This window comes from Varroa jacobsoni, unplaced genomic scaffold (genome assembly GCF_002532875.2).
Source record: "Varroa jacobsoni isolate VJ856 unplaced genomic scaffold, vjacob_1.0 scaffold_1312, whole genome shotgun sequence".
Taxonomy (NCBI): Eukaryota; Metazoa; Arthropoda; class Arachnida; order Mesostigmata; family Varroidae; genus Varroa; species Varroa jacobsoni.
Window position 1 is genome coordinate 127,890 of NW_019214214.1, and position 16,675 is coordinate 144,564.

Below are 16,675 nucleotides of genomic sequence, written 5' to 3' on the forward strand. Positions count from 1 at the left end.
AGGACTAGACCATATACTCGCGGCTTGAAGGACGCATCTTTAAGTTAGAAATTCGATAAAATGGAGAAACACAGAACATCGTTCGTGATTAATTTTTTTTTTGGACTTTACTGCACATGGTTTATGTATAGCCTTGAACAATTCGTTAGCTCAAATCGTATAGCCCAAAAATTGCACTTGATCCGAACTGATTTATATTAGAAAGATATCGTTAAAGGATGTATAACAACGAAAGAGTATCAATCTATTGGCCTTGAGACTGATGTACACTACACGAGAATACAGAATTAAAGAAAACAGGACAATCATGGCCGCCCGGCAACCTGGGTAATGGTAGCCAACGATTCCGTCCTATTATTGATTCAGCTTACCGCCATAGATCCTAAATGGAAACTCGTATATCCAGTTCGCCAAGATGAGTTATGAAGTTAATTTTTCGTGATAGTAAACAATAACAATAAAGCGCAATCATGCATTTTATTGCAATTTCGTAACCACTCCAATAATTATCGTGTCGTTCAATGTTTTTTAAATTTGTTTTTTTTTTTGACACTTTAGAATAAAACTCTATCAATAAAAATTACCTTAGCATAAATACTGCAAAAAAAGCTTACCCATTATATTACTCAAGCTTGAAGTATCTAATAAAAACATATCGATAGAACAACATGCAAAATGTACTTAGACCAACTGTATTACAGGCAAATGATCGAGCCTAAATCTTCGTCATGGGTCAGTATCTTTACAGGATAATAATCATCCATTCGTGCATCATGAATACATGCATGTGCATGCAAGCTACATACATATACTCCATAAAATAATCCATATTCATAGCATTGTTATACTGCGAAAACATAGTCCTTAGCCCGAAAATCGTGCGCACTACTGCTTCATTAGCCCGGCTAGCTGCCGCGCCCGTGTCTAGCCGTCTTTTGTTAGTGGGCAGCTGCCGTAGCTGTTGATTTTGTCCGTTCATTTTTACACACCGACACAATTTCTGTTTTGCCTAAAAACCTCATGGCCAGCATTCGAACCTAAGTGTCTTATACGGTGATTTACTTTTGTCTGATGTAAGACGGCATGCGTTTATTCTTCAGCTGTGCGTTGCAGCTCATTCATTTAGGACAGTGCTCCTTCGAGCCTGCCATTTTGTTGGTATCGTTGAAGCGTTTTGGCCATATTCGGCTCTTTGCGGCCCAGTTGGGCTAGTGGCTCAATTGATCCACCCAAGCGACGCAGTCAAAATAGCCATCCTGTAACTAGATTCAACCAAACGAGGCGTCCCTGAACACTCTTTGCCTGAGCAGGCTAAATAGTGATGTTCTTTATAGTTCAATATTTGTGAATATAGCTACGACCAGCCACGAGCAGCATCAGAACGAAAATATTACGTAGCTGATACTTAAATAAAAGGAGCTACTGTCTATGGCGAATAGTGCAGCCGGCGACTCCATCATATAGGCTACACTCGTACGCGATCAAAGGAATCTAACAACAGATTTAAGAGGACAAAAACCTACCGTAATATCTAAGTGAATGAATAATCAAATGGTATATTCACAGCAAAGACTATGTAAAGCTATTGCAAGCTATTTTTATATGCTATAGTCTATGAAAACAACGTTCTGTGGCTATTATATAGCCAAGCACCTAAGCCAGTTTCATAAACAGATCGCACAACACCGCCAAGATTGTCGTGGTAACAATGAAGCTTTCATGCCATAGCAGAGTCAGGCTACAGCAGCCGAGACGAGGGGACGAAGGATCAGCTGACTAGACAGCGTGATATTACGGAACTACACATATAGAGTCGTTGTTGATTTATACCTATCCTTCATACCTACCTAAAAAGGAGCGAAGTCAAATAAGCTCGATCAGTATATTTTCCATGGAAATGAATATTTTTACACCCCTACTTGTTAGGTGCATGTATATGAATTGTACCAGTATAGCAGACAATTGCCGCGTCACAAAATTTGCATTGTCTATTGCATACTCAGGCAGACCGTACGCTCTTGATCGTCGTGTTTTTTCGATGAAGCCTACACTAATGGTGCCTGAAGCAGCGAAGTTACTGATGGCGATGTCAGTAGAACAATGCCGATACCTGATCACGATAACGGAAATCGAAGTGGGACTAAGGGCCTCGCTGATTTCAATTGCTAAAACAGCAATGGCGATAGTCGTCCGACGACTACAGTATCGTGCATTGTCGTGGATGTCGTGCACACATGTACATTTAGTACACGCTGGCAGAGAAACAGACCACTAGATGAATAAATAGATAGATAGGTAGGTAGGTAGGTAGGTACACCGCTCAATTCGTTTTGGCTTACCGCAGCTGAGAAAATAAAAAGCCGAATAGACAGGTATAATAGTATCCAGTGGCCTTAACACTGGCTCACTCGGTCCTACCCTAGACCACTACTACGCTAAAATAGGAGAGCATAACATGGCTCGAAACAGAGATAACTAGACCGTGTTACAATCGCTGGTTGATCAGAGCGCACCTTGTTACAAACGCACAACCGGGATCTAAATTTCATCAACTACTTTAGCTAATTTCTCATATAAAATAATAATAATAATAAGTCAATGTATGGTATAATCTTTTAATGTCCATTGTTATACAATGTTGTCCAATGTTAATACATACATTTCGTCATTTTAAAAGTTCTTTTTTTTTAATTTTAAGAGTTCTGCGAATTTTCTTTCTAACTTTCGATGATTCTGCTCGTCTTCTATAAATTTGGAAGAAAGGGCCAACTCGATAAAATTGAAAACCGATAGTACAGGTGATTTGACGAAGCTTGTTTGAGCCTGTGTGAAACCTATGTATGTTTTCTTATTCATACAGGTTTAGTAGCTCGTTTCGTTGGGAAAACTCAAAGTAACGGCTCACAAGCGGCCAGCAGTGGGAAGGGTAACCGCTAACTATCAACAAGGTTTCCGCGCTTTTTATTCAAGTGGCAGGGTACTCAAAACAGGACCGATAATCGTGTTTTTCGGAACTGGTTTACCAACTTTTAAGGAGTTGGATATAGGTAGCGCAAAAACCCATAAGCATCACTACGCTTCAGCCACCCCCTTCTGCAAGTACCAGTCACTATGTGTGTAGTTACGTTTTATTTTTCTAAACCATTCTCGAATCGATTTACCATCGAAAGCAGGACTTAGTTGTCTTTTAACGTTGACTCTTCTAACTGTTCAACACCTTTCTTGCCATGCTACTATTTTTGGCATAATTGTTATTTAATCGTTGACGTTATTGTGGCCGACTCTCGTGACGACCAATCCAGTACACAGCAAACTTCTCACGATACTGCCCCTCGGTGTCTTTCAACGACCATACTTGTAGCTCTGCTCGCACGAGCCTCAAGACCACGCGTCAGAGCAACACTGTGAAGTTCGCTCTGCCATCAGCACGATCCGTAAAAGCTATACTCGTTAGACTATATGCGTCGTCGGCTCATCGTACATATGTTTGGCGTCATTTTCTTTTCGCCGATATCTGATGATCCTTTTAGGAGCTGTATGGGTTCAGCTATCCTTGTCTAACACCGTAAAGACGAACGAATGAACGTGCGAAATCGACTCGTCTGGCGCCGCAGTGAGAATTCATAATAAGTAGAGTATATGGGTGCTACATATAGAAAATGGGGGAAGGGATGTAAGGGACTACACCGTCTTATGCGTTCATCACCCACTCATCATTCGAAGTCCATTAAAGGCAGCTTGTTTTGTCCTGTCAGATTAGCCCTGAAGCTGACCATTAAAGAAAGTGCTCTAGTAATTCGTATAAAAAAAAGAACGTATGACCTGGTCAAATCATGCAGCTTTCCGAGGATTTTTCGCCGAAATCATTATACATATAGAAATTAAATATGTATTATATCATAACTAGTTTAAGCAAATACTAAAGCCAGCAATATATGATTATACATCTATATATAGAGAGATGGATCAGAGAGGCTTCAACGAAGTGCAACAGCGTTTAGTAATCATGAAGAATGAAAATTTAAATAATTTTTATTCGATTTGACGCACTTCTATATTTATTAAACAAGTCTTTTTTAAAATTGGCACAAAGACTGTTCGGTATCAAGGAAAGAATTGTTCACAGTCGCCTAAAACACCCGCTCCCTGGCTATGAACTTCGTTTAAGGTGATGCCAAAATTAACTTGTACGAGGTACTAATGAATCAAACAACAAAATAATAAAGTAACTAATAGGAAAATATCGTCCACTAGCTGGACTGACGCTTTCCTTAGCTGCCAATTGACCTCGATGCGTATTGGCCTTAGTAGATAGTATACCCCACAATGAAGTTGTAAATAGCCATTTATCGTTCCTCTGAGCGAAAAAATTGGTTTAGAACTAACCAAGCTATCTGCTGTCAAGAAAAATCCGCCTTTCGCTCTGCCTGTCAATTTTTTTTCCAAAACAAACGCTTACTCTTCACCCTAATCCTGGATATCACGTTTACATTCTGCTCGCCTGACACATGCGCACGCCTCGATTGAAAATATAGGTATATAAACTGCATAAGAGAAAGATCTGTCTTGTAACGGTTATTTAGATTAATTTTAATTTACGTAAGCCGCCAACGACCAGCGCTCTGAACAATGAACCTATCGAAAACACGAAATGGGCAATAAAGCAACTTGAATCCTAAAATGCTAATTAATTCTACCTTTAGGTTTCGACCAAAGCTCACTTGATTTTATTTCTAATATATGACGGATACATGAAGTCATTCTTACGGAGATACAGTAAGCGCACTACTATTTAATATCTTTTTACCACTTTGACAGATCTTTTTAAGATAAAACATGCTCGCTATACATCCTGAGATCTATGCGAAATGTCTTCATGAGCGGCAGTGCAGGTACACAGGCGCATGCATGTCATAAATTAAATAAATAATTCAAAAAAAGCATATGAGGAATTTTTTTGCTACAGGAAAAGATCTTGAGTCCTGCGTGTAGGACAAGGTCCTGACTTTGTTCAGCGATGGTTGTCTTCTTTGGGCCTGCCCAGGTGGGTCCCTCTTTTTGCTTCACGTAGACTCACGTGCGCTGAACCCGGCTCAGCAGAGTGATGATAGGGTGGCGGCAACGCTTGCAACAGCCACAATTTTTATCGCCGCTGTTGTTAGGTCGCCTGATAGATTGGCATGGGTGGGGAGAGCAGCAACTGACAATGTATTTCCACAAAGCAAAGATTTAAGCGCGCGGATGAGATTGATGTATGACACAATAGCCCTCTGAACTGCGGAATTTTCTCTGTGGGTCATTTTGCCGGGTTCTAGCATAGCTTGGACTTGCACGCCACAAGGCTTATCTCATTGGTTCACTGCGTCAATGCGTTCGGCCAACGCGGAGCGGGCCGTAATAGCAGGCAGTCCAAAAAAGGCAGGCAAATTCGGGACCTAGTGATCCGCGATGCATCTTCACGTGGGTCCCTGCTGTGACAAAGTCTGAGACTCCACCCTAATAATAATAATGATAATTCCTTAATCGCTACTCCAAGAAGCCCTACGAGCATGGCTCCCTACGAGGATGGCTCCATATGTGCCGTTGAAAACCCGCTTAAGCAAGTGTTCATCGGTTTACCGATAATGTTTTGTGAGAAATCTCTGAAGTGGTACGACTGCTGCTACCATGGGCAGCTGCAATTTCGAAGACGCCGCCCTGTGCGTCCGGCGTGTAAGCTACCCGGTCTGTGCATTGGTCCAGATTACCTTTTACCATGACCAGCCTAATTTCAATCCATGCCGTTACTTTCAGCATATACGAATAGCACATGCAATGCACGCAAACACAGGTTTCGTTGAAAAGAACCATTTGCATGTTTCATCATTACGAAAGTCATTGCTGCCAATGGTACGACCGTCAAAGATAACTGCTTCTATACCCCACGGGCGGCTGCGACTATTGAGCTTCCTACACTTTTTGCGTGTAAGTTGTCGCCTCGTAGTGTGCTAGCTTTTGCGAAGTTGCTTTGGACGATGTCGCTTTAAAGCGGAGGACCGACATTAAAATCACAATGAAGAGTTTACGCAACATCAATATTCTGCTTCCTTTTGCTACTCCCTTTGTCTGAGCTGTACTTTTCACAGTATGAATCACCGATGTATAAACAGGACATACTAATATTCCACTGCTTATTGCGTGCTTACTATTTTTATGAATATGATCTACTTTAAACGGATTGGATATTGCTATAAATTAGAAAAATTTCAAATACTAATTATAGACGTACTCACAGCGGACAGAACAGTGACGACGCTGGCATCAGTGCACGCTATCGGCATCTTCAGCTTCAAACGTGGCATTATGATAGTATGATAAGCAAGTTTCGAACGTATTTCCAACTATAATCCTGCCGCTGCCAGTTACAGCAACCAACATATATGTAAGCTTTTTTAGGTACTTCTATATGATGGTATGTGTGTATAGTATAGGCCAGGCCTCAGAGTCTTATCTCGTATCACATATATTATAAAAGTCTGTTACTTTTTTTTATAACGTACACACACGTACATTGGGATGCATAATGAACGTCTTCCCAACCACGGGCCGAGCTTATTTCAAATTACGGCGTGAGTGACGGCCCTGCAAAGCGTTCTGCTGCTTTGGCAGTGGCCGATTTTCAGTCGTATGTTCAAAGCATGCATACTACCCAGACGAACCATTAGCGTATGCTGTAAGCGTTATGCACGTGTTAGGTATCCGTTGATTGGCTGAATAAAAATCACCTAGGTGCCCACCTAAAGTTCAATCAATATCAGTGTATACAGTGAGCAGAGTCGTGCAACAAATCAAGTAAATCATTAGGTCCGTTAATCAATCTATACGATTGCCGTTCATCGAAGGCTTGGGTCCATTACGAGTCGCCACAAATGCATTGATTGCCCCCCATTATTATCTTGCAGCTAGCACCCCGTTGGGGTTGTGACCGGCAGCTTCTTTTTTCATATCTAGCTCAATTGTGACACCGCGACTATATTCCACATCGTTCAAGTGTTGGCTGAATGCTTCTAGCTAAAATGATCAATGTTGACCCAGCAAATCGCGGGTATAATTTCCGTCCAAGCTCTTATGCTATAATCTGTAATGTTTCTAGAAACGGCAAAAAAGGGCTATAACCGCGAAAAGCGCGACCGGCCTTCTAACAGCTTTCAAACGAATTCAATTGATATGCTTCAAATAGGATCATTTCTTCAATAACCTTTTTCAATTGGGATCTTTTTAAACCGATTTGAAACTGTCGTCCATGTTTCTTCATCTTGTTGCATTAGCTACAAGCTATTTATCTTTTCAAGCATATTAGATCCCACACTTTTATTCCATTACGTTTATTTCCTCTCTTCTGAGTCTGTACTTTTCTACTCCACCACAAATGAACCTGGTGTCACATTTAAATATCTGAGGTGCAGGGGAAAATCGTTGACAAATACACAGGCAACAATCTGAACCTCCTACGAATAGGCCACCAAGACGTCGATTCCTACCACTGGACAGAGTGAAGCGCAGCCCCACGCCGCTGTTAATGTAAAGCGTTTCTTAAAGCCAACGGGAGGCGACTGCTTGGCGCGTGCTTAGAACGATGCCAATGACTACCGCTTTCCATTGATAATCATCAATTTTCTACCAAACTAAATTACTGCCGCTACTGCTATTTCTACATGATCATCATGTGGTCAGGGTAATTCTCCTATAGGTTTCAGGCACTTGCGAGAGAAGTCTACTCTATTGTTACAACGACATTGTTTCCAGCAGATCAATGTTGAGGTACGCAGTGCATGCATGTATGTCGACCATGAGAAACAAATTCGTGCTTCTTTATAATAATATTATGTTTTAAATTTAATATTACTACAGAGTAATATTAAATCATCTTTATCTGTTACATGTTTGTGTCTGACTTCCAAGAAAATATTGTTCTAAATATATGTACGCCTGCGGAAGTGCGTGACCTTTTTCTCAATTGAGACTAAACGTTTTCACCCGCACCAATTGGCAGGCAACGTGGCGGTACAAAGATAGACTAACCCAACGAAAAGCTATAGATTACTCGCTATAGTTATGATGAAGTGCCAAAAGAAAGAAGGTCTGTTGCGTTTGCTTATTTTTCAACAATTTTTCATAGTATTGGTGATTTCAGCTTAGCTTTGAGAGGTGGAATTGGGCAACCATTTAAGAAATATCAGTCTGAATACTCATAACAGAGGAAAAATGCCATCGTCATCGACAGAATTTTTGTCTGACACGCGATTTGAGCGGACCTCTCATTCACCATATGTCGCCGATTCGGGTTCATTCGGCCGCGTTAAATTTACGCTAAACACATGTGGCTGCGTTCATTATTGCTCCATCTATACAAATCGAGAGCGGCTGAGATAAATTCTCTGTGCAGTATTGGCACACCATGGACAATTTGCTCCGTTTCCGATTTCGTCTGCTCCTGTCGCAGGGTGCTAGGAGTTGGAAGCTTTGCCAGAATACTAGGCTTGGATCTTTCAGCATGAAACGTACGGGTGAATCGAGGCTGACCTCTGGGAGACGCGGACAGAGGATCTATGTATTGCTTATATAAAAGTTACACAAAATTCTCGTACTAGCTTATCTAAAACTTCTATATAGACACGCGCGCTGAGCTTAAACCGGTTAGCCTCATGCACCATATGTTTGTACGTAAATTATGTCAAAGGGAGTCCTTACAGTACAATTAAGCTGATCTCTTAACTCGCTCAGATGCCACAGTGGCAACTACAATGGACTTACTCACAGGGGTGAAGGTACTTAGACATATGTAGGTGTATGACAATTGTTTCTCATAAGAAGGCATCAATTGTAAAATTGTTGCTATTTGAATACACACACGCACACACATATGTATATAGGGAAAGAACGCAGATGGTTAATTCGGTTGGTTTTCAGAGCGCCACCCTTACTCCTTCCACTTATTTAAACAGAGATGATGGTAGAACAAACGTAAAAGAGGCATGTTCCGCCATATAAAAAACGTACAAGGCATAAGAAAGCAGTTGGTTACTATCGAAGGCTGTCCAGTTTCTGTCTCCCACATTGGCAAGCTCGTACAATGTAGCCGAGCTAAACCCCATAGTCATTGACGGCGTTTCTATGCAACAACAATAGTCACCGCCTGCCATCGTGCCTGGAATCGTCGTTAGAGACAAACATTTTTCAACCTCCTCAACAAAAACCTCATTCAATGTCGCCGATTGACTCACACGAGGAACTACTCCGTAGCCAAGACAGAATACCACGACAAGATCATGGGTTTAATCTATCCTGTTTTATCATCCGTTACGATCTCGATCCCAGATCTATGGTTGCTTTACAGATCGAACTTGTCACCCGAAATTCGTCATCACCATCAGTGCGAGGGCAGCACAGGCGGTACCCGCACCAACATCACCATAGTGGTGGTGGTGGGGATCAACTCGTCTTTCGTCATTCCCTTCGTTTCCTTAGCCCGTCTGTCGTGGCTGTGGCTGTCGCTCGCCATCAGAGACTTACATTCCGCTTCGCGCTTCTGACGACCAAAAATTTCGCTCGACGGACGCTGCCTGCTCTTGTATTGCGGCATTATAGCACTGCTATAGAACGACACTATGCCAACGAAAGAAAGCAGTAAAAGAACGATGGGGCTAGACGCGTTTGGGGGCCAGACATGCCTAGTAAGTACAGACAGGGAGGCGGTGGAGGGGTTTAGCTTATGAAAAGATCCAGTTGAAGACTACAACAACGGGAATCCGACCAATAAGAAGACTACACTGTTCTGCCACGGCCATTACTGCTGCCACAAAACTTACTCAGCTACTAGTTGGTCATTCGGTATTTTCCGATCCGATCGAACAGCACTAACACTCCCACTCTGGTAAGCGCCGTATAGAAGTGGGCACAAGGATAAGGCTGGATAGGTGGGGTTGTTGTCCGGGCGGGACACATTTCACTCGTTAATAACTGTCGACCAACGTCAGACAAACCGACGCATTGGCTAGTTATTTTGATTCATTCGTACAATGAGTAGAGGTCAGCTTTCGCTGCTGCTGGTAGGGGATTGATAACTCGGCCACCCGATCGACAATAGACTGCGAATAGGCGCACTGCAGCTAGACTATACGTTTGTGTACAGCCATATCTACACTACAGTGAAGCATGCGTAACGTCAAATAGTTGATGAGCGACATTTTCCCTGCGTGGCACACGAAACGTTTACGTCAAACGTGTAAGGAACAGGAACGGCTTTACACACAGATAAGTCATCATGCAGGGAATTCATAGCGATGTGTTTCTAAGACAAAGACACAAATCCTTATTCTGATAATATATATTTTTCTTCTTGTTTTTTTCTGACGCATTTAAATGATGCTTGTATAGCTATAGTTCGCCTAACGTCGATTCTTCTACAGAGCTGGTAGCAAAAGCTGCAGTTTAGTTATCTCGCGTTATTTAGCTTTTATTTAGTTGACATTGATACGCTTTTTTTTATCAATGCTTAAAGAAGCAAACTAATCAGATAAAATGTGATACTAATAAAGACGATGATGTAATTACTTAATTAGTTTAAAATATCACCAACGAGGTAAAGATAGCAAAGGGTGATAAGAACGACCTCTACAAACTACTTATCATTTGCAGAAATCTATATCTAATAAGCCATTCATCGGAATAACTGCCCCACCCAAAATGCTTATAATAGCTCAATCAGGACCCGTTAAATATTATAACAATCAAAGTTTGCTTCGGGTAAACAAATATATGTTTGAAACTCGTACGGTGCAGCTTTCCCTGCACATCCCTGTAAATCCCTTTCGCTTGCCCTGCTCAGTCAGTCGATATCTATTTCTGTTCATTGTTTTCGTTCTTCGTTTTCCTTTTATCAGCACTCGATTATTTCCCCTTCATCCTAGGCCAGTGCAGGCCATTTGGCCTTCTTCGCTATACCACAAACAGAAGAGACAGAAAAATGTTTTCCTCTTGTGTATCCGGGTCCTTTTTGCTTTCCGAGCCCTATTTCGTCTCGAGCGGTTTTATCAGAATCCGCTTGGCCGTTCACCTGTTCGGGATCGGTTGAATAAGTAAGCAGCCAAAACATTTAACCTTTGTATGTTATGTTACAATCCTGCATCGTGATTTTTATCGTCCTATAGTAACATTTTTATCCTTCCGCGGACAATATGGTTGCTGTTACTATTGCTTTTTTCTGGCTTGTTGTTACTACCAGCCACCTGCATCCGACCCTTAGCTACCAAATCCAAATATGACCACGTGTTTGTCTGTCTATTTATCTGTGCAGGCATATATCCGCGTGTGCGCATTGCATCTTGGACTTCTTTTAGAAACAGTCAACTCACAAATGCGACGAGCTTTACGTTTTTCGTGTTTCGTCTCTTCTCTATTCTGGGGTCCTGTGAGCTATTCTACGCGTGGTCACGCAGATCTGCCACACAAACCAGCCAATGAGCAACAGGGTAGCCGCGCGTGGCGTTCAAAAGACCAGACGCGCGCAGCTAGACATTACGCAGCTAGCTACTGGTTCTACTTGCCTATACACACACAAACACATTTAAACGCACGTATATATGTGACAATCTGTAGGGCACCGATGGATGATACTTGCTATATAAGCCACCGACTCTTACAGGGAGCGCGGCGCATATAGCGCTCGCGTAACGAACCGACCAATCAACTGAGAGATCGGCAGCAGATGACGCTCCGACGACAAATACAATATTTACAGCCATAGCGACCGTTCTGGCTGAAAAGAGGTGACGCCGAAGACAGAGCAAACAGAAAGTTACCACTCGACGTGAACGATGCGGCGCAGCTTAGCGCTGAAGCCTTCCGAGAACCTACTCATCAACGACGAACGGAGCTTTCTCAGCCAAAGGCGTCAGAGAGAAGTAGCAAAGAAAGAAAAATAGACGAGAGACAAATATACAGACGTCTAGCGCTACTGATGGAGCGGCAGCAATAGCAACGTTAGCTCAGTCCTCTAACCGGCCAGTCGCTCGAGCCAGGCGACATTTGATGACGTTCGATGGACCACAGGCGGCCGCGCATCGATGATGCGTCGCAGCTTGCCGTCTCTTAGCTGATACCGACCGGTAACTGACTTCAAGTGGCAGAAGCGAGAACTGCAACTACGACCGATGTAGTTTTTGTGTTATTGACGTAGGTAAAGCTCGCGGCTAAATGCCAAACGACTCATCGGTGAGCTTCAAACTTTACCTCTACAGAGCACCGTAACCCAAGACCTGAGCCGCATGATTCATGCGGTCTGGTAAGTGAGGCAAAAAAGTTTTGGCCCGCACTTGCTGCTGATCAGGAGAGTAAGTATCCAATTTATCAAATCGTATTTACTTGCTCAATCGGCCACCATGTATAGATTGGCTCACGTATAAACAAGTTTTGACCAGGGCGTAACAAATCCGGTAACGACTATGCATGGTAGTTGTCAAACTACAGCCGCACGTCAAATGAGAACCCTAAAGAAAGCCAGTTTCTAGTAGCCAGTAACTAGTTTCTCTCCTTCGTAGTCTGTAAACGTATCGTCCGTTGGCGTCATTTCGAAGCAGCTTTAATTGTAAACCATCCCGCTGCTTCGTTGGCATTTGAAAGCTAAATAGAAAAAAAAGCTTTCCAGACTTAATTGTTGTGTCACGGAAGAGCCCCGTCTCGATTATCGCTATTGAATACAACCCGATTGCCCTTAGAAGCGTTGGCCTTACCCCCTCCTTTGAATGCCTAAACAGTTGGCAATCATCTAACGGTCGCAGCTGAAACACTCTATTCGCTGGCCAGACACAGCCGCACAACCGCCACCGCCATTATTGCCGTCCGGTAGCGCGCAAATAAAGGAAGACGTGTGCAGACAACAGGTGACATTTCGAAAACAAGAAACCAAAAATTGGCTGTCCGACTTTATTTAACCGCTCCTCATTGGCACTTCTATACATACACACACAAAAACAGAGCTCCCTTTACAAACAACGAAACTTCTACTAAATGTTATTCTTTTTCAGGTCTGCGCAATTTCAACTGGAAGTACACATTAATGAGCTATCCGTTTGGACAACTGAAACAGATTCTAGTTTGACTGTATGCAGTATTAAGCCAAAAAAAACTATTCGAAAATAACAACTCGTAGATTTTTCGTGGGTAACGGTTGATGTCGTAGACGATGATATATCTTTATTCGAAGATTGGTATAATTTATGCGCGTCAGTTGTTAAGCGTAAGTGCACACAGGTCGCACAGAGTTAACCCTTCTCTCGACTTCGTGCGCATCGATTAGGCCTTCATGAAACGCAGCGCCAGAAGTCCTCAATCGCTTACTTGCTTCCAAACGTCAAGCTGTCGCCCGGCTAAAGTTGTGCGCCATTTCTACCTGCATTTAACCTAAGGTCTACGCTATAGAGTTAACGGTTGCTCGTTAAAGAAGCGTATGCGATGGCGTGTCGGCGGCAGGTTATTACCCGGCGGCTTATGTGAGCAACAACAGCGACGCCAACGATAACAGAAACGTTCATGGTCGCACAAGATCAGCGGCAGAGGGAACAGGAGCCGATGCTGCCTTAGTAACGATGGGTGCTCTACTCACGATCTAGCCACTTGTGTGAAAATAAAGCAGAACGCTATGGCCGTCGTGAGCTAAGCTTGAACGACGTTCCTTACCTCTATCGCTAGCTAGCAACGGTGGCGGCGCTTGCTGTGTACCTGCCCCCTTCCACCAATTTTTCTTTTTTCTTTCGTCTGCTCTTTCCTTTTTCATTTAGCAAAGTCGAAGCTAATAATGACACCGTGACTAACCGCAAAAAGTTGCATTTAGTAGATTGCAGTTAACTTGCCATCGTTTTGTCAGTGATCAGCGACCATTACTTATGCCCCCTACCATAGTTAGATTGATTTCAAATGTCGAAAAATTATCATACAATGATACATACCATCCTCTTAGCATACATTTGATGATCTTCCTTGGTCGTCTTAGTTGTTGACGCAACGCCGTAAACCAACTTTGGCAAGCTTTTGTTACCAGAACCGAGCTCACGTCTATGATACGGCATTCCTACACGTATCATTATACAATAGTTGGCAGCACATTGTTATATTCTTCATGTTTTCGCAAGAAATGGGTGCTATATATATATATCTATATATATATATATATATAAATATATATATATATATATATATATATATTACGCGGTAGCTAAGAAGAAAAAAAAAAAGATCAGTTGCCAGCTCGTATTTTGCACCGCGCCGGCAGTAATCGCTTCAGCGCACCAAATTCATACTGATGGAGGGGTAAGCGCCTACACCGTCCAATAACCTGATTCATAGAAAAAAAAAAAAAATGGGCACGGTACAATAGCCATCCTATATCTGACCGTTTCCATAATCGTATAATACTATAAAACTACTATTATAACGCAATATCGGAGCATATAGAGGCATACAGAAAGCAAGATTGACCCTTTCCCCTGTTTCACCCCCGAAAGTGGCAATATACCCGATTCGTTACGTGCGCCGCCAGTAAAACGAGTATCTTTATTAACTTTAACATGAATAGGTAAGAGGAAACGGCGGGAACATTTCGTTGGTATATTACGAAATTACAGACTGGGCTCCTTGATATTAATCGAATTCGGTTGACGGGGTTTCAAGCTGTGAGCTTTTTCAATGTGTCATAGACCTTGTTTCTAGCGACCCTGCGGTTCAGTGACTTCGTATATCAGTTACATAAATGCCTGGAACTTTAAATACGTAACTTCTTGTAAAGTGTAGTTCATCGCTCGAACGTTTTATCCGAACGTATTAAGCATCCCTATTACGTTTGGAACTGCATTAACATTACGCGCTGCACAAGAACTTTTTGTAAGTACAAAAATGCACTTAACCCTAGATTCGTATGTTCCGCAAACATATTATTGAGGGTACAGAGTATTGTCACTATTGCAGTTTGGCTGGCTTTATCATTTATGATCCAATTTTGGTTAAAAGGTCATAAAAGCCCAGTGTCCCAGAGAAGTCTGGCGAGGTAAAGTGGTCTTCTTAACGCTGGATTGCTCACGCTATCAGTACTGTCGAGTCCTTATGTCCTCTTGAAATGAGAATGCGAAAAATTGAAATAGGAGTTCACCAGCTGAGGCGACATAGCTATTATAGATAATTGTACATTGATAGAGATATACGTATATCTGTATATATATGGATGTGTGAGTACAAGACGTATAAGCTTATAGACAGCGTCAGTAGCCCCAGCTAACAGCATTGTCGAACGCAGTCTACCAGTAAGCAGCACTCAATTCCGCCTGAGCGCCTTACTCCTCAAAGTGAGGTGTCTGTCCCAGTTTGCCATCCTAGGCCGGCGGTACGGAGGTTGTGTGTATGGAAAAGCAAGAGGGGGTTGAATGGAGGGCTGACAAAGAGTGGCGGGCGGTAAACACAGCTAGTGCTAAACACAGCCAACTAAGTCGGGGGACGGCGGGATGAGAGAGAGATGAGAGCAATAGCAGCGGCTACGAACAGCAGCAGTCCCGCAATACAACCGCTCGTGTGTCACCCTCTGGGCGCGCAGTTTTTCATGACCGAAACACACGCCAGTGCCCACCAACGATCCACAATGTTGGCGGATGATGCCTCAACAGCTGCTTCGAGAGAACTCGATTTAGGGTGAAGCAGGGCTCCACGGGTAAAATTTCGCTTAGACAGCAACAAAAGCTACCCGTAGCATCTCCCCGACGGTTCGTCCGCTTATTGGACCATCGCAGGGGTCACTATTAACAAATACCACGAATTGATGTATAGAGGGAAATAGAGGGAAGTGCTAATCGCGGCTTTCTCCCAACTCAAAGATGATACAGATCTCGTCAACTGCTGTAGCAGATTCTTTCACAGAAGTACTGTATATGTAGGTAATAACAGCAACAGGTAATAACAGCACAATGTATGCATGAGTTAGGCCAGTAGATATGACTCACAAGATGCGGTTACAACAACAACTACTTTTTTTTTTTTACTGAGATGTAAAAATATCAAATAATTGACGTACAAGACAGAAAGCTCACTGCATCATCTGCCTACAGATTCTCACACATCGATAAGTTTTCCTCTTGCGGGAAGCTACGGGCGGTTTGATAGGTCTATCGACGGCCCGTAACTATAATTGTGGCGGTATCAGCACGGTAATTCGCTTCCTGGCGAACATTGTATAAGATAGCGATCTATTTATAAAACTGAAGGCGCATAATATAAAACATCAACTGGAGACGTCTTCGGTGTGTGTCCATCGATGTCTGTTTCTGGGCAGAAACAAGTTACTATGATTAACTAGGTATGTATCTGAGTACGGACGAAATAAGACAGTGTAAATACTACCCATGGTCACTGGCTTCTTATACTGCCGCCCAGTATACCACAGACAGTCCAGTGTCTTGGGTATAACTGATTTTTTTTAATCGTATGAACAATTTGTATAATAATTATATTATATTAAATATAAACTATGTGTCATAGAAGTAGAATGATTACAAAGGCCTGTATTAGGCCATTCGATAAACTAAAAGTGGACATTTCATAGATTTCAATGCACAAATCGAATATGCAAACGCACACTTACAATAACAATATAATA

General features: G+C 42.5%; 1 protein-coding gene across 1 annotated transcript in view; it reads right to left on the minus strand.

Moving 5' to 3' along the window:
• Positions 1-16,675, minus strand: part of Jupiter (microtubule-associated protein Jupiter) — an 84,833-nt gene that overhangs the window by 61,672 nt on the left and 6,486 nt on the right. The gene's annotated exons all lie outside the window — the stretch shown is intronic.